At 44.5% G+C, this 18851-nt stretch overlaps 1 long non-coding RNA gene across 1 annotated transcript in view; it reads right to left on the bottom strand.

Moving 5' to 3' along the window:
• Positions 1-10529: 10529 nt before the first annotated feature.
• The window catches only part of LOC138292419 (uncharacterized), a 96773-nt gene continuing 88451 nt past the window's right edge, over positions 10530-18851 (bottom strand). The window contains exon 2 of the long non-coding RNA XR_011202679.1: positions 10530-10955. This is a non-coding gene — a long non-coding RNA (uncharacterized lncRNA). The remainder of the gene's footprint in view (positions 10956-18851) is intronic.

The raw sequence follows: 18851 nt of genomic DNA, 5'->3' as shown, positions 1-18851 counted from the left end.
GCTGGGAAAGGGGGGTCAGAGCTGCTGCCTGGTTCCTGAGAACTTGCAAGAGTTGAAGGCGCTTCGCCTCAAGCAAATACAGCCAGGCTCCAAGGAGATAAAACAGCGCTCTTCATGCACTGTGTGAAAATAGCCAAATAAAGCTCTCTTCATGTGCTAATTAAAAAAAAAGGGGAAAATGCTCCTTTCGCGATAGTCTTGGGTAAAAGAGGCTTAGGAGTGGGACTCAGTGCTCTCCACGCGCTGGGCTCCTCGCGAGGCACCGAAGGGGACAATTGGGGGGGGGAGGGGGTGCACAGGCCAGCACACCCAACAAGAAGTTCCGGTGATGGTTCCTGTAGCTGCCCCACAGAACGCTGGCAGTCCAGAGTCAGGGGAAAGGCTGTTAGCAGGGAAACATGCAGAAAAGCAATCCAGATGAGTCCTTCAGGCCACCCAGCAACCACTAGTCAGCAGGTCAACAAAGGAAGAGCAGTCCAGATGAGTCCTTTGTGCAGTCAGGCAGTCTCTCTGGCAGAGGTTCGGTCCCAAGCCCAAAAGTGCTCTAAAAATGTGGGGGACAACCCCCTGTAATTATATTTATTTTGCGCAGCCTCCTGAAAAGGGGAAGAGGAGGTTCCAACCAGTACTAACTGGCTCCAGGGATGTCCTCTTTGTCCTCCAGTACTGGCTCCAGACATCAGCGGGGGTAAACGAGCCCTTTGTGTGAGGTCAGGGCACAGCCTTTACAGATGCAGGTGTGCCCGCCACTACTTCTCCCAGCCCAGGAAGACCATTCAATATGCAGATGCACTCTTGTGACACCTCCACTCTCGCTGTGTACAGGCTGTCTGAAAAGTATGCCCAAAGCCCAGCTGTCACTAGGCCCCAGACGTGAATTGGAGTCCAGCTGCAAAACACCGGAGTCATAAGGACAGAGAAACGCTCACTTTCTAAAAGTGGCATTTCTATAATGGTAAAATACACACGAAAGTACGGGGTTCTCTAAAAGAGGACGTCGCGGATATTAGCGTAGCCCTGGGTTGTATGTATTCCTATTTGGAAGGGTAAAGTCAGTGGAATGTCAGTTGGAAATTGCCGAGTGCATATACGAAGAGGAACAACGGGGGGTGGGAAGAAAGGGATTTCCTTTTACGGACTAGGTGGTCTCACACACTATATAGTGTCATGCTTCATCATTTGACCACCTAGACCCACCCAGGTAGGACAGTGCCACCTGGGCGGACTCAACCTCACTGTTAAAGGAACAGGAGGGAGTGCGTAAATAAACTTGTTTCTGGAAAGATCGGGATCCAGCTAATCTACTGAAAAAACTAAAAACACCTAAGCAGACACCTGTGAAGAGCAACAATTTTAATGGTGGTGTCTGACTGGTGTAGTTAAAAAGGGGGGTTGGGACACCTCTGTGAGGACAAGGACTCACAGGGTCACCTAACTAATTAATAGCCAACATGTTTCTGCCCTCAGAAGTGAGCCAATGAAGGTCTCGGGGCATTCGTCAGGGCCTAGTATCCCTACGTCTCACGTTGGAGGAAAATACTCTATGGGGAAATCAAAGAGTGAAAAAATGGAAAATGAATGATCTACCTTACCCAAGGAATTACCTTGAGGCGGCCTATGGGGGAAAAACCAATAATTAGCACACTGGTGGCACACAGCACTGCAAAACCAACCAATTACACACGTGTCAAGGGGATGCATTCATGCACGAAACACATATGTTCAAAAAGGTAAAATACATGCGTGGAGTGACTGAATGGGTATATCTACACAAGTGGACAGTCCTATCACTGCAGGGAATTATAGTTCTTACCCTTTTCTTAGAGGCTGCTAGCCTCTGGTATCCAGGAGGGGGAGTGTCCCCTTATAGTCACACACTAAGGGAAAGAGATGAACATAAAGACGAAGTGAGGAGAGGAACAGAAGTAGGCAGAATAGATACAGAGGAAGCATTAGGGGGGGAGCAAGTTCCCATTAAGAACCCACTATTGCTGGTAGAAAAATACTGGTTAAGAGAAACCGAAGTGGCTATAGACAATAAACATGAAAAGTAAGATTAAAAGCAATAAGGGCTTATCTGTGCTGCCTGTGATCCGATATGCCACTCACTACATCAAAGGGGACGCTCGCCGTGCGCCTATTTCGTCCTCTCCTTGGACCGCTTGAGACAAGTGGCTGAGGGAGAACGGTCTATTTATGGCTGTAAGATATTCCAGGTGCGCCCTGTTAGCGCGTTAATTGGAGTTCAATTGAGGTTAATCACCGCCGCGGGCCTCGTTGCGTTGCTAGCCTCGATATGATTGCCGTAATGGCGGGCGCACCGGCAAAGCCGGGGCGCCGGCATGAATGTGATCGAGTGCAAGGGCGGGCCTCTTTACGTTGATGGCCTCGATGTGCTTTACCGCACCCGCGGGCGCCCCAGCTGAGCCGGGGCGCCGGCATGAATGCGGGCGAGTGCAAGGGTGGAGCCCGAGCCGGAAGATTCCGGCCCGAGCGCCACCAGCGGAAGCCTCGCGTTTCCAGTGGCCGCTGGGAAATGTAGTTCCCAGCGGTCCCGTGGCCCTAAGGGCCAAGAAAGAAAAAAGAAAAAAGAAGGAAAGGGTGAAGAAAAGGAAGGAGGGGGGGGAAAGGGGGGGACGAAAGAAAGGGAGGAGGGAGAAGAGGGAACAAAACGGACAGGGGGGGGGGGAAGAGGGGGGACGGGAGTGAGGGGGATAGAAACAAAGTAGGGGGTAAAAGAACAGAGTGGTCCCAGGGCAAAGTCCCGTGAAGGATCAGGGTAGGGGGTGGGGAAAGCACAAAGGGGAGGGGGGGGGAAGAAAAAGATAGAGCAGAAGCGGACGGAAGGGAGGACTCATAAATTAGTAAGAGAAATCATTTATTGAGTGTGAACCAGGGGATCTCATCATTAAGACCATTGGTGTCCGTGTGTAATCTCCAGACCCAACGTTGTTCGGTCTGGAGCAATCTCTGTGTCATATTGGAGGACGATGGAGGTAGTTGCTCAATGACCGTCCAGTTTAAGTCATCTGCCGAATGTTTTTCCAGAAGGAAGGGGTTAGTCAATTTAGTAGCCTCTCGTTTACAACAGATCGTACTCCTATGTTCGCAGATTCTTCTGGCGACCTTTCTAGATGTCATTCCCACGTATTTAAGGTTACAGGGGCATCTAATCAAATATATCACGTTTTTGCTGTTACAGTTGGTTAGGGATCTTTGAGCCCATGGAGTCTTAAGGTCTAGGTCTATTGTGGTTGATTTTTTAGTGAAACAGCAGACACTGCAGTTGCCACATGGGTAGTGTCCTCTTGGTGGTGGGAGGCCCCATAGTGTGGTTTGTGTCGTTAGGGAATTGTTTTTTTCTTTGGGTCTTGTGTGGACAACCATGTCCCGTATGTTTGTGGCTCTTTTAAACGCATGTAGTGGCTGCTGAAAAGGTAAACCCCCAGATATAAGGATTTTCCACTCATCTTTGATGATTTTCTGAATCTTATTGGATAGTGGGTTAAAGGTAGTCACACACACAATTTGTTCAGTGTCAGACGTCCTAGTGCGTGGTTGTAGTAGTTGATCCCTATTATTATTCCCCGCTCTTTTGTATGCTCTCTTCACCAGATGTGTGGGATAATCCTTGGTTTGCAGCTTACTAACCAATTTCTCAGCGTGTTTGCGGTAGTCTGTGAGGGTGGAACAATTCCGTCGCAGACGTAAAAATTGACCAACAGGGAGATTTTTACGTCTGCGACGGAATTGTTCCACCCTCACAGACTACCGCAAACACGCTGAGAAATTGGTTAGTAAGCTGCAAACCAAGGATTATCCCACACATCTGGTGAAGAGAGCATACAAAAGAGCGGGGAATAATAATAGGGATCAACTACTACAACCACGCACTAGGACGTCTGACACTGAACAAATTGTGTGTGTGACTACCTTTAACCCACTATCCAATAAGATTCAGAAAATCATCAAAGATGAGTGGAAAATCCTTATATCTGGGGGTTTACCTTTTCAGCAGCCACTACATGCGTTTAAAAGAGCCACAAACATACGGGACATGGTTGTCCACACAAGACCCAAAGAAAAAAACAATTCCCTAACGACACAAACCACACTATGGGGCCTCCCACCACCAAGAGGACACTACCCATGTGGCAACTGCAGTGTCTGCTGTTTCACTAAAAAATCAACCACAATAGACCTAGACCTTAAGACTCCATGGGCTCAAAGATCCCTAACCAACTGTAACAGCAAAAACGTGATATATTTGATTAGATGCCCCTGTAACCTTAAATACGTGGGAATGACATCTAGAAAGGTCGCCAGAAGAATCTGCGAACATAGGAGTACGATCCATTGTAAACGAGAGGCTATTAAATTGACTAACACCTTCCTTCTGGAAAAACATTCGGCAGATGACTTAAACTGGACGGTCATTGAGCAACTACCTCCATCGTCCTCCAATATGACACAGAGATTGCTCCAGACCGAACAACGTTGGGTCTGGAGATTACACACGGACACCAATGGTCTTAATGATGAGATCCCCTGGTTCACACTCAATAAATGATTTCTCTTACTAATTTATGAGTCCTCCCTTCCGTCGGCTTCTGCTCTATCTTTTTCTTTCCCCCCCCTCCCCTTTGTGCTTTCCCCACCCCCTACCCTGATCCTTCACGGGACTTTGCCCTGGGACCACTCTGTTCTTTTACCCCCTACTTTGTTTCTATCCCCCTCACTCCCGTCCCCCCTCTTCCCCCCCCCCCCCCTGTCCGTTTTGTTCCCTCTTCTCCCTCCTCCCTTTCTTTCGTCCCCCCCTTTCCCCCCCCCCTCCTTCCTTTTCTTCACCCTTTCCTTCTTTTTTCTTTTTTCTTTTTTCTTTCTTGGCCCTTAGGGCCACGGGACCGCTGGGAACTACATTTCCCAGCGGCCACTGGAAACGCGAGGCTTCCGCTGGTGGCGCTCGGGCCGGAATCTTCCGGCTCGGGCTCCACCCTTGCACTCGCCCGCATTCATGCCGGCGCCCCGGCTCAGCTGGGGCGCCCGCGGGTGCGGTAAAGCACATCGAGGCCATCAACGTAAAGAGGCCCGCCCTTGCACTCGATCACATTCATGCCGGCGCCCCGGCTTTGCCGGTGCGCCCGCCATTACGGCAATCATATCGAGGCTAGCAACGCAACGAGGCCCGCGGAGGTGATTAACCTCAATTGAACTCCAATTAACGCGCTAACAGGGCGCACCTGGAATATCTTACAGCCATAAATAGACCGTTCTCCCTCAGCCACTTGTCTCAAGCGGTCCAAGGAGAGGACGAAATAGGCGCACGGCTAGCGTCCCCTTTGATGTAGTGAGTGGCATATCGGATCACAGGCAGCACAGATAAGCCCTTATTGCTTTTAATCTTACTTTTCATGTTTATTGTCTATAGCCACTTCGGTTTCTCTTAACCAGTATTTTTCTACCAGCAATAGTGGGTTCTTAATGGGAACTTGCTCCCCCCCTAATGCTTCCTCTGTATCTATTCTGCCTACTTCTGTTCCTGTCCTCACTTCGTCTTTATGTTCATCTCTTTCCCTTAGTGTGTGACTATAAGGGGACACTCCCCCTCCTGGATACCAGAGGCTAGCAGCCTCTAAGAAAAGGGTAAGAACTATAATTCCCTGCAGTGATAGGACTGTCCACTTGTGTAGATATACCCATTCAGTCACTCCACGCATGTATTTTACCTTTTTGAACATATGTGTTTCGTGCATGAATGCATCCCCTTGACACGTGTGTAATTGGTTGGTTTTGCAGTGCTGTGTGCCACCAGTGTGCTAATTATTGGTTTTTCCCCCATAGGCCGCCTCAAGGTAATTCCTTGGGTAAGGTAGATCATTCATTTTCCATTTTTTCACTCTTTGATTTCCCCATAGAGTATTTTCCTCCAACGTGAGACGTAGGGATCCTAGGCCCTGACGAATGCCCCGAGACCTTCATTGGCTCACTTCTGAGGGCAGAAACATGTTGGCTATTAATTAGTTAGGTGACCCTGTGAGTCCTTGTCCTCACAGAGGTGTCCCAACCCCCCTTTTTAACTACACCAGTCAGACACCACCATTAAATTTGTTGCTCTTCACAGGTGTCTGCTTAGGTGTTTTTAGTTTTTTCAGTAGATTAGCTGGATCCCGATCTTTCCAGAAACAAGTTTATTTACGCACTCCCTCCTGTTCCTTTATCAGTGAGGTTGAGTCCGCCCAGGTGGCACTGTCCTACCTGGGTGGGTCTAGGTGGTCAAATGATGAAGCATGACACTATATAGTGTGTGAGACCACCTAGTCCGTAAAAGGAAATCCCTTTCTTCCCACCCCCGTTGTTCCTCTTCGTATATGCACTCGGCAATTTCCAACTGACATTCCACTGACTTTACCCTTCCAAATAGGAATACATACAACCCAGGGCTACGCTAATATCCGCGACGTCCTCTTTTAGAGAACCCCGTACTTTCGTGTGTATTTTGAATTATAGGGAGCTAAGTACGGAGTGTTCCTCCATATTTATCCCCCCTCCTCCCTCTTCCTCTCTCCATGTGTAATGATTTCTATAATGGTAACAAAAAATCCACCTACACCAGTAAGCAGCATTTCTCACTGCCATTCCACTATACCAAACATGCCCATGCCAGCCCTCATAGAGCAGATAATACCACTTAGACATATGTTAGGGCATTTCCAAACCAGTCCTGTGAGTGAGGCAGCACTCACAGTAGTGAGAAACCAAATAGGCTGTTTGTCACTACTAGGACATGTAGTACATAAACACATACGTCCTTCCTTTTACATGCACAGCACCCTGCCCAGAGGGCTAGCTAGGGCCTACCTTATGGGTAACTTATATGAAGTAAAAGGGGAGTTCCAGGCCTAGCAAGCCAATTTAGATGCCAGGTCCCTGTGGCAGAAAACTGCGCATGCAGGCTCTGCAGTTGCAGGCCGGAGGCAGGTTTGAAAGGCTACTTCTGTGGGTGGCGCAAGTTATGCTGCAGGCCCACTAGTAGCTTTTAATTTACAGGCTCTGGGTATAGGGATACCACTGTAAAGGGGACTCACAGGTAAATTAAATTGGTGTAAGCCATTCACCCCAAGTTTAGAAGGGAAAGCACATGCACTTTAGCACTGAATAGCTGTGGTAAAGTGCTGAGTCCTAACATCATCAAAAAGGGGGAGAAAATTAAGAGGAAGAAGACAACAAGTTTGGGGATGACCCTGTAAAAAGGGCCAGGTCCAACAGTAATCTCAGAATATTATTTTATATACTTTTAAGATGACCATAGCATTGCTTCTAGACGTAAAGAGATCACAATCTTGGATCAATATAACAATAGCTCTCCCCTTGCGGACCCTCTGCAGATATGGAGGATGACTGGGGAGGCAGTAGATGGACAGAGAAACACAGAAAAGAAAGGGAGAATGCAAGAAGAAAAATAGGGCCAGATGTAGCAAAGGTTTTTCCCCATTCTGTGTCTATGGGAAAAATTGTTTGTACATATGGCCCATAGTTCCTTAACATCAGCAGTGGAAGGTAACACTAAACCAATCAAAAACCATGCTGAGACCTAAATGATCCAATAGCGGGACAAACACAAGAATAGGAGGGAAGCTATTGAGTCAGGAGCATGGAATCGAAACATGGAAAAAAGACATTCAATGAGGAAATGGCACGTACACAGGCCACTCCTCGTATATTTTAAAGCATTGGTTGCAATCTGCTTGCTACAGACAGCTGGAGTGGTAACCTTTCCTATAACAGTGTAGGATGGGAATCAGAGGCAAATTATTAGGGAAATTTCGACTTTTAATCACAAACTTTAAATTAACCGTCCTCGTGGTGTTAGCATGGGGTATGTCCAGTTGATTGCACAGTGTATAGCTAGAAAATTGCCTAGCTATAAGTACTCCCAATTATAAATTAAAAAATCAATAAATTAGGCCATAGAAGATAAAGCAGTCTGTCGAGGATCACAAATTTTGGTCAGGGTTGGGAAATCATTCAGTTCTCATTGTTCCATAGTGTAACAACTAAGGGTACATTTGGTGACAGTATACAAGTGGCAGTCCTAAATTTACACTCTAAAAACGTGAGGTGAATGTTGTTTAAAAGTGCATGCAGAAGTGACGCACACATTTTCACAGTTCTAAGAGAATTTTCGTCTCGAACCTGTCTCCTGTGGGTGCGGGCGAAAAATACATTAAAACATTATGCAGTATGTGCAAAGCCCAAAAACAGGGATTTATTCACGATTAACCTTGCCATAAAATCCCCTAGTCCTAGAACTAAAGTATGTATTATTGAGCTATATATTTATTTGGTACTTGTGTGGGCGCAGTGTGATTTGTTTCGGTCTTGTTGGAAAACAGAGCCAGGGAATTCTTGGAACAGTTGTGGGTTTATATTTTTTTAAACAAAGTCGTTATTTTATACATAGGACAGCAGAGCAGTTAACCTAAGGAACATGAAATCACTTAGGATTTAAGAAGGAAGGAAGGACTAGACGTGCAAAAGTTTTGATTTGGCAATTTTCTGATAGCTTTTTTTTTGCACCTTGCAATTAGGTAATCACAAAACAGAATGTACTTACAAGCTTTGGTCATATTTTGCAACCCACAATATAGCCTCTTCTTTATTTGGATACTCTCATTTTACGATTACCAAAATAGCGAACCCTGCTTCAAATTTTGAACACAATACATAGGAGCCCTTCCTGTTTCTGGGTAATGACCTCAAAACCAGGAAGTGCTTATCAAAAGCTGTCAGAGAGGAGTGTAATTTGTGAATTGGAACAGCAAGCCACAGCCTTCCACACCAGAAATGATAAGCTAAGAAGCAGAGTAGCCAGGGGCTGAAAAAGAAAACTCACGTTTTCAGTAAAAGAACTTGAGATATTAACAGGGGAGTGCTGCAACAACCATGGCCTCTGTTTAGATGCTTTTCCAGGAGATGCAGCAAAAAATAAATGCTGTTGAAGTAAAGCTGTGCTCCATTGATGAAAAATGGCAGAGGTGGTACAACCTCAGTCTATGCATAAAGGAAATGGTTGTGACCCTCCTGAGTGAGTCCCAGGCAACAAGAGGTGGCCCCTCTACTGCTACCCTCACCCACCACACCGGAGTCCATGGAGGAGACTACCTTGGAGCCAGAGGCAGTTGTGGGTTTAAGGATTGCTACATCTGCACCTGCAACATCTCAAAGTAAGTGTACGTATTTTTTATTTACATATCTGTTATCCTAAAACTGCCTTCCACATGCTTAATGATTTAGACTAATAGAGTTTTTAGGGAGGGTAGTTTACACAACCATCATAGCACATCATGGGACATACATAGTCAATAATTCACTCACTAAAGTCAGTCTTAGAAAAGTATTTAACAAATGATAAAAATTGGTAAGAAGTGCTTTTCCTTCATACAGAAATTACATTTAAATGTATTCTTTAAACAGATCAAACCGAGGAAGACAAAGATGATTCAAATGTGGAGGGACAGGGTGACTCACACATGGGGGAGGAGGATCCCATTCAAATAAACAGTCAGCCAATTACACCACATGGCCACTGTAGCAGTGCTTCATACTCCCCAAAGCCACCTTCATTGCATGAGGTCTAACACACTCATAGTCAAATCCTTCAGCCCTTGCGAGGCCACAATACCACCGTGTCACAGTGCATTTTCACACCTCGGCGCCATGAAGTGTCTCATGGCAACCAAGCATCTTTTGGTAGACAATACATCTACAAATGCCCAGTTGTTTGGTGGGCTTGATGGTTCCATGCTGCAAATTAAGCATCTTAAAAAATGAAGCTGAAAATAGTGGACAAAACTCCAAAACATGCAGCAATACAATTAATTTGGCTTTAATACTGTGGCCTATCAATTGGTGGAAAAGCAATAAAAGATGGACAATAAAATGGACAGCCTCACCAATGCACTTGAGACATTATGTCTACAACTGGTATAGAATAATGCCAATCAAAGGTGTAGAGAGGTCAGCATTGCAAGACAGGTGGATGTGTTAACCCATTCCATTGGCATGCTGGCACATGCCACTTCAACCTTATCTGGGGGATAGTCAATCTCCATGTGGAAATGGGCTATTTTAGTGGAGATGTCTCAAAGGGATAAGGGTAGATCACATCTGCAATCGAGGAACTACAAACTGCCCAAACAGCTAGTGGAGTAGCTGCTGAACATCAGGATAGTGAAGAAATCTCCAGTGTCAGCAACATTTCTGCTACAGATGCACCCTCTCTACGAGGCAGCAGCAGCCGTACTCTTGCTGCACAACATGTGACCACAACCCATTCGGGACGCAACAGCAAAAAGCTGTAAATGTCACAGTATGGAAAGTACCAATAGTACTTTATATTTATGTTTTTGGTGATTTACCCAACATTGGATGTGGTTATTACTTTCCATTTATATGCTAAAATTAACAATTTGATAAAAATAATTTATTAAACATTCCAGTATTTGCTTTACTTTGAAGCATCAATCAAGCATTGTAAATGTTATTTTATTTGTACTTTCACATATGGCTTATCCTAAATTTTTTGTCTACGTGGCCCCGTCACCATCTCCCCTCCACTGCTCTAGTCTTCTCTGTTGGCTTCTGTACAGGCATCTCATGATCTTCATCCTCCAGATCCGAGTCTGACACAGTGACATGTAGGCCTCTCCTGGTTGCAATGTTTTGTACAATGGCACACGTTGCCGCTATTTTGCATGCATTTTCTGGAGCATATTGTAAGGCACCACCACTTTTATGTAGGCACCAGAAACAAGGTTTCAGCAAGGCACATGTTCTGTCAATCACACCCCTGCTGCTATGATGTGCTGTGTGTTCTTGCCGTTCATTTTGGGTTGTGGGGGATGGGTGTAGGTATGGTGTCAAAATCCATGGACGAAGGGTATACACACCTTCACCTAGAACAAAAAAAGAATTGTGAGCTTTCTTTCATTTAGCATTGACATGCACAAACATATGTGTCATTATATTTAATACCATTACCTAACAAATACACATCATGAACCCTCCCCCTTTCTAGCCATCTATCCTTTCCACTGTGCCTAAACATGAAGGAGTCAAATTGTTTGCGTCACACACCACCTGAATGTTGAGCGACTGTGGTTTTTTGTTCCTGGTGCTAATCAAATATTCTAGATTAAATGGAGGACAAGTAGGAGCAAGTGTCCCATCTATACACCCTATGATATGGGGACATTTAGGAAGCTTATAAAATTCTTATTTAGTGAACTGAATTTCCTGTGCATTTCTGGGTAAGTATATATAGCAGTTGATATAGAGCAGCTTGACATCTAGATATCTGTGGAAAAAAATGCAAAAGGGCATTTTGAGAAACCCCACCAGCAACAATAATCACACCCTGGTAACTGCCAGAGGCCAAATGGTGTAATGAACACAACACCTGAACATGTGTGGGATTAGAATTGCGGCGCAGGGTATTACTTCCTAGATCTGGCATCAAAAGTGTAATAATCTCTAATATTACAGTGCTACTTAGCCTTTATGTGTTACAAATCTCAGCCTCAGCATGTTGGAAAATGGTCAGCTGGACTCTGAAAATCCTCTCCTGTCTCCGCCTCCTCTTCCTCCTCTGAAAAGCAGCCAGTATTTGAATCCTTTTCAGAATCACATACAATGCAACCACTGTGGAAACCACTGACGACATGATCAAAACAATATCAGATGATCAATCCTCTCTCTAATCATCATGCACAACTCCAAATCTCATCCTGCTCAGGCCATATTTATAACTGAAACCCTCCGACCAGACATAATTATTAAATGATATGAAGCTCAAGGGTTCTAGCCCTCACTCTTTTTTGCTCCATCACACATATAAATAGAGAGGCCCATGTGAGGATAGGACACCACTTTGGCCATTATGCACAACACTAAAACACTACCCACAAAGACCATAGTACAAGTCAACACTTTACCAGCCAAACACCCTCTTTGGTGTAACGCACTGCACATCTGTCAGTATGCTTCAGTGGCTACTCAGAGATATGAAGTGCATATGAACGCAACCACGGTACCATACAATGAAACAATCGGAATGTCCTGGTACCTTCAGGGCATAGATATGGCGCTAAATACTAACATACATTCATGCGCTAACTTGCTGTAGTACAAATAATATGAGGCCGTATGGTTTATGTTGTCTTTCAGTGAAGGTTCGGATGTCCTCTACAAACTTTAGGAACTCTTGGTTCTAAGGTATTTTGCTATGGGTTATGTTTACAAATTACAGTTAATGGGGCTAAAGTGCCACACAGAATGCTATAATGTATCTCGCTTGCCATAGAATGTATGCTTTTTGCCCTATTTTTTATATTGGGCCTGGTTCAAAGGAAAGACATATCAAGGGTTTAAGCCTAAGTAGCTTTTCAGTTGCAATAATGAAGCCACTCAAAATCCCACCACCCACAATGAACAGCAAATCCCATCCAAAATAAGGATAATGTGTCAAGGGTTACAGATGGCCAGTTGTCAAAGTCAAGAGTCATGGGCCCAGATTCTCAAGGGTTTAGAGTCGGTTTAGCTTTGCTTTTTTAACACTTAACCTATGCTAAACCTTTTTTGGCATTCACAAACCAACACAAATATGTATTTGCGTTGGTTTGTGTGGCAAAGTAACTCAGTACTTTGCATCAAGGAGGCATTAAATTGGTGGTACATGGACGCACCCGTGCTGCCACCCATGCTTGTTGACACTAAACCCTATTCTGAAAGATCAGAAGAAAGGGTTTAACACCAAAAACTTTTAAAAGCAGGAGCAAAACAGAAAAATGTTTTACTTTCTCCCTGGTTTTCCGACTTTGCAATGTGTGCTGCACTGTACAGCACATATATAAAGTGGGAAAAGTAGTTGCACTTGTCTAGGCACACTATTATGTACAAGAAGGGGGTCCTTCCTGTACAAAACCTATGCTAGATTCACACACACACCCTAGCACTATAGTGCTTAAATCAGCACCGGCACCAGGGAGAGGGGAGGAGAGTGTCATTTCTATATCAATATGGTACTTTCCTGCTCTCTCCTTGTCACAGTGCAGCTTTTTGGAAGCTGCACTGCGCTGCGTCCAGAATCTGGGCCTTTGTATCTAAGTAATGGGCTACCTTGGATCCAGAAGTCCATGGAGCTAGTCACAGTTCATAGAGGACAAGCTCAACTGGGCACAAAGTCAGTGTTAATTCAAAGTGGCAACAGATAATGAAGTTGGACCTGCACCATGGAATATCAAATATCACCGGTTCATGCTTCAAAACTGTTGGGTTATCATTAAGACTTGCAGTTGGAGCGGCCACCCTTGCGGACTGATGGAATATTTTTGGTGCCCAGATATTCTTAGACCAGGTCAGACCAGATGATCAGCACTGTCGTTGAGATTCTTGGTCTGCTTACTTTGCTAAGAAAGCCTTGCTTGTTTTAGTTCTCTCTCTTGTTCTTGCTTCTAGTCTTTCCTTTTCAGGACTCTTTTCTTCCCCTTAGCTTGTTCTTTCTAATGGTCACAAGAGCAGGGCTTCCATCCAGATCTAGTTGGGCCGGAGTGGTGATCATAAACATGCTGAATCCAGCTCTGCTCCCTTCCTCCCATCTCTCTTTCTCTCTCTCTCTCTCTCTCTCTCTCTCTCTCTCCATTTTTCTGTTCATCCATTCTCTGTCTCTCTTCTCTCCTGCCCTTCTCATGTCTCTTACTTTCACCTCCTTGTCCCTCTTTCTTTAGATTAACATCTGAGAGCTGTAAAAAGTAGCAGGGGTGTCAGCAGCGCCCTGTGACTTAAAAGATACAGCTTTCTATGGCTCAAGCCCATGTGGACATTCCTGATGGCATAAATGGTCAGGGCAGCCCTGAAAGCTCAGCCTGGACTCCATTAGTTAAAGTAAGATGCATAGGCATACCCCTGAAATGTCTCCCTGGGTTTGGGCCACTGAGCTCATCCCTTAAGGCCAATTAAGTACAAAGGACTAGGTCAATTTGAGAGTGTCTCTCGTCCATTTGGTGAACTGGTGGAAAACAAAGGAAAATCAAAAGGCAGATTTAGTTTTAATTTCAAATTGTCATCAGTGCAGGACAGAGTTCAACTCCCTGTCTTTTTGTGGTCTTCTTAGGTTTCCCCCCTCTCCCTGAGCATTTGAAGGGCAAGAAGAAGAGCCATGGGTGTAGCTATAGTTAGTGCAGCAAGTACAGTGTCACCAAGGCTGAGGAAAGCAAGAGGCCCACTGCGCTCAAACTACTAAACTTGGATGCAGTTGTGGCTATGTATAGATTGAGCATAGCAGCACACAAGCGCTGCTCTTCTCGGCATGTTGTAATCTATTCTGTGGGCTTTAACCACACCCATCTCACGCCCATCACTTTGATTAGTTTCTGGGCTTGCCCTTCAAAAATCCCTTGATGCCATTGATAAATGCTTGACGTTTGTCACGCCTTAAGACTGTTTTGTTACACCATGCAGACTGACTCTGTTACATGGATTCTTACACGATTGCCAATATACTTTGGTGTGAGCGAACTACTTTTTCCTTTTGTCTCACCGCTTCGTTCTGCGTGGCGGCCATGGCACTTTGAAGTTTCAGACTACGCAAACTCAATCAGCTGTATTGGAGCACTTTTGCATGACTACCAGCGATGTCACATTGTTTCTTTTGTCTTTTCCTTTCATGCCATGGCCAAAGGACTGCAATGGCTTCTTTCACCGCACTCTCTTGCTCTCCCTTCCCTCTTTCTATCCATGCTCCACATTTTGAGCACATTCTTCCGCTCACTCACTCATTTCATTTGTTATTTCTCCCTTCCATGTTACGCTGATTCTTCCACCATTTTGCTTTTATTTCACTCTGGTAGTTTTTTTTTCTTTTGTTTGCCTCTCATCTTCTCTGTTTATCATCTTATTCCGCTCCTAACCTCCCAAATACTCTACAACCTTTTTCTTCTCTGTGCCTCCTTTTCTTTCTTCCCCTTGTTACGTAGCATTTCTTTTTCTTCTTTTTTCTTAGATGTTATTGAGTTACTGGCTGTCGTTTGTTTTCTTCTTGTCAGTCTTTGGATTTTTTTTTTGCTTGCACCCCTTACTAACGCTATAGTCCTACCCTAAGTCTTTTTTATTTTTACAACCTCTGCACCCAGATTGTTCTTAACCCTTATTCACTCATCGTACCCCCGAAGTGCTTAATTTGAAAATAAAAAGGTGCCGGTGCCCAAAGCCCTCCTTTTAAACACACGGCTGCTGCAATTAATTGTGTGAACACAGAATACTGAGGCTGCATATTTCTGAAGCCAACTCGGGCCTCTTCAATCCATACAAAGCCACTCCCTGTCCCTTCAGCTCACTCCTGCAGCTTTCTGCTTTCTCCCTTTCTGACACTTTTTCGTTTTTCTCTCCCTCCGTCTTTCCCATATGTGTCTTTTGCTTGTAGCAAATGCTTGAGGCGGAAGAATAAGCGCCGGCACTCAAAAATAAGTGCCGGTGCTCAGCACCAGAAACAACAAGCACAAATTAATCACTGTACCCCCTCTTCTTCGCATTCTGTTTCTTATCACTTGCAGACTTACTCGTCCATTCTCACATTATCTTCTTTTTTGTATCCCGGTTTACTCTTCTTCCTAATCTCCCTCATTGCCTCTTAGTCTGGTTTATCTTCTTCCATTCCAAGTACTTTCTCTTTTCATTCCTCCCAGCTATGTACATCTGCCCCCTGGCTGTACGTGTCTCAGTCTTTCTCTCCTGCCACTTGCATTTCCTTTTAATCGTTTTTACTGCTACCACTTAACTTTAAGCCTGTCTCTAAACTTCAACCCACTCTGTTCCCTCGTGTTTCCTTTCTTCCTTTCTTCCGACTTTGTGCACTTTAACTGTCTTTCTAACCTGTCCCGGTTGGTATCTCACCCTTCCCTACCCCCACTGCCTTTCTTGAATAGCTTTCATTTGTTCTCCCCTGCCCCTTTTCTCCTTCTCTCAACATTATTCCTCATTGTTCCTTTCTTCTCCCTGCCTCTTTTTCTTTCATGTTCCAACTATGGCCCTATTTCCTTCGCTTTCATGGCTTCCCTTTCAGTTCTTCCCATTTTATTTTTCTCAGTGCTCTATTCTTTCTTACAGCTTCCGTTTTCTTGCTGCTTCCTGCTTTCTCCTTTCGCGATAGAAAAGCTCGTGGGACTGTGGATAAGTGGGCAGTTGAGAATGCTCCCAAAGAAATTATTGGGCCAAAAATAAATTCTGTGAATTCACTTTATATATCTTTTGGTTTGATTTGGAGTTGAAGTTTCCATGTGTCCTTTTTAGGTCGACCATAGCAGCGTGCAAGCGCTGCTTTTCTGACCTGTTTGTATGTATCTGGGCTTTTAATCATGCCCCCCGCACGCCCATCACTGTCACTCGTTTGTGGGCTTGCCTTTCAAAAATCCTTTGTTTTTGTTGGTAAATACTTTACGTTTGTCCCACCATGGGACAGTTTTGTAACACCTTAGCTATCGATCCTGTTACTTGGATAATTGCACTTTTGCCGATAACTTTGACTGCGACCAAACTTCTCTTTCCTTTTGTGTTTCTTCTTCGTGCTAAGCGGCACTTTAAATCGGCTTACTTGTATCAACTGTTTTTTTTTTTTTTTCAGTTTGTGTGGCAAGAAAAGTCCAGTTAGGAATTTACAACGGTAATAGCTCTAACTCGAGCAAACATGAGACCCATTGCATTGCAAATGCTTGTTTGCTTAGCTCATGGCAGTGTCGGCAGTTAGTGTGCATTATTATTACTTTCCGAATTAGCACTCGATGATTTCTTAGTTGGCAATAGGCCTTCCTCTCCTGGATGGAAGTATGTAACAACGCTGTGCTCTTACGGCCTGCCTGCTCAAGTATTCATAGTAAGGGGTGCACTTTTCTAAAGCTGGTAGTGATACCATTCTTTATACTGTTCATGGTTATCGGTGTCAATCGTGAGAGTCTCATTGATTGCAATATAAACAGATGTTATTTAGATTAAGCGCTGCCCTTGCATAGGAGTGGACATGCCAAGCAGGGATGTTGTGTATCTGATGTTATGTTTTCTATTAGTCGGTTACTTTGACAGGCTGACAAAGATAGCATCCGATGCTTTTTAGTCATGGCAGTGTACACTAGCAGTATGTGTACCCTCAAGATGGTCAATGTTAGTGGTGCTTTTAATTGATGCAATGCTAATGTTAGGTGTCAGTTTAGGTTTGCAGGTTAGGGGAAAGCTATATTGTTCACGGTATTTGCTGCCAGAATACGGCTAAAATCTGGCAGTGTTTTCAGCAAGTTATTGCTCATTATTCCCAGTAGGTGTTTTCTTTCGGGTTAGTTGGTTCTTCGGTGGGGAATGGGATACTCTTATGGGGTAGCAGGTGAGTTTCAAGTTTAGTGTGTTACAATGTTCTTGCTTGTTTTTCTTCACTAGGACACTACTGTGGTATTTCTCGCCAAATTATCCCATACATTTTATTGCATGTGATTACAAAATATGTCCTGTTTGCCTCAAAAGCTAAACAAAAGTAAAAAACATTGTCATTTTCAACGCCAAGAGTTCTAACTTTCACAAATGCAAGACCTATTGCATCGCACATGCTTGTTCTTCCTTGTGTTAGGGCCAAAGGCACCAAATATACGCCACTGGAAGTAACTGACACAAAATGGTGGGTGGAATGTGGGATGGTGTGAGAAAAGCCAGGGCCTCTCACCAACTATCCCCTCATTGCTACACAAAGATCCGCTGTGTACTGGGTGGAGTAGGTGAAGGGAATGGAAAAGGAGGTCAGGTCCTGCTTCAGAATAGGTGTTGATTTAATAGGAAATGGATGTCCATTGCAATAGCTCACCCCGACATCTACAGTGACTCTTGAACGGATCCACTAGGACCACAGAAAGCAGAAAATCACTTCCCCAAGAACGGACAGAGAAACACCAAAAGAGGTAACATCATAAGAAGAGACATCATTTTGGACAACATTCATGCCCTCCTCCCAGGGTCACTACAGATGCAGCACATGGCCTACTGCTATTCACATAACATGTGTAACATACCTCACACAGATACCACATAAACACACACTAGAGGGTGGGAAAACCTTGGGATTCTAACTATGGTAATCTCTCTAGATTTTCCTATGGAGAGATGGTATTTTTCTGTTCTGCAGGGGAACTCTTTAAATAGCCCATGCCCCTCATCTAGGATCTACTGCCACTCTCCGTCCAATAGCGCCAAACACTGGTCTGAGTGGCAATAAACACCCTCTGCTATATATGGGGGCTATGGCGTCAATTCACCAAAGTGACTCAGGTAGCAGAAGTGACATCATGCAACATTGACCTCTGGTGACATCACAAGGCTGACAGCTTTGTGTTTCTTTTAGTGATGAAGTGGCTTTGGTATTCCTTCCAGGAGTTTTGTGTTGCATATATGTGTATAGCTGTTTATGGAGAGCGTACCAAGTTCTTTAGCTTCTCTCTCTTTGCTGCGCAAACTACCGATGTTGTACGTGCATTGTATGTGTGATAAAACTATGTGATGTTCCTTTTGCTTCTGCCACCTGTCCTTTACCTATGCTTTATATTAAGGGATGCTGCGCTGCTGCTGTCCTTGCTGTACCTTTACAAAGCTTTTCACTACACGAAAGGCAAAACTAATTGCGTTGCCAATGCTTGTACTAATGCATGATGTGAAAGAAAGAGTTAATCCTCACAAAATATGTCAGCAGAGTCGACTTTTGGTTTTATGTGTGAAATAAACAGTTTTTAGAAAGGACTAGACTACTTTGCAAATCATAAAACTTA

This window comes from Pleurodeles waltl, chromosome 4_2 (genome assembly GCF_031143425.1).
Source record: "Pleurodeles waltl isolate 20211129_DDA chromosome 4_2, aPleWal1.hap1.20221129, whole genome shotgun sequence".
NCBI classification, from domain to species: Eukaryota; Metazoa; Chordata; class Amphibia; order Caudata; family Salamandridae; genus Pleurodeles; species Pleurodeles waltl.
Note: the sequence above shows the minus strand (reverse complement) of the source record. Positions and strands in the feature narration are given on the sequence as shown.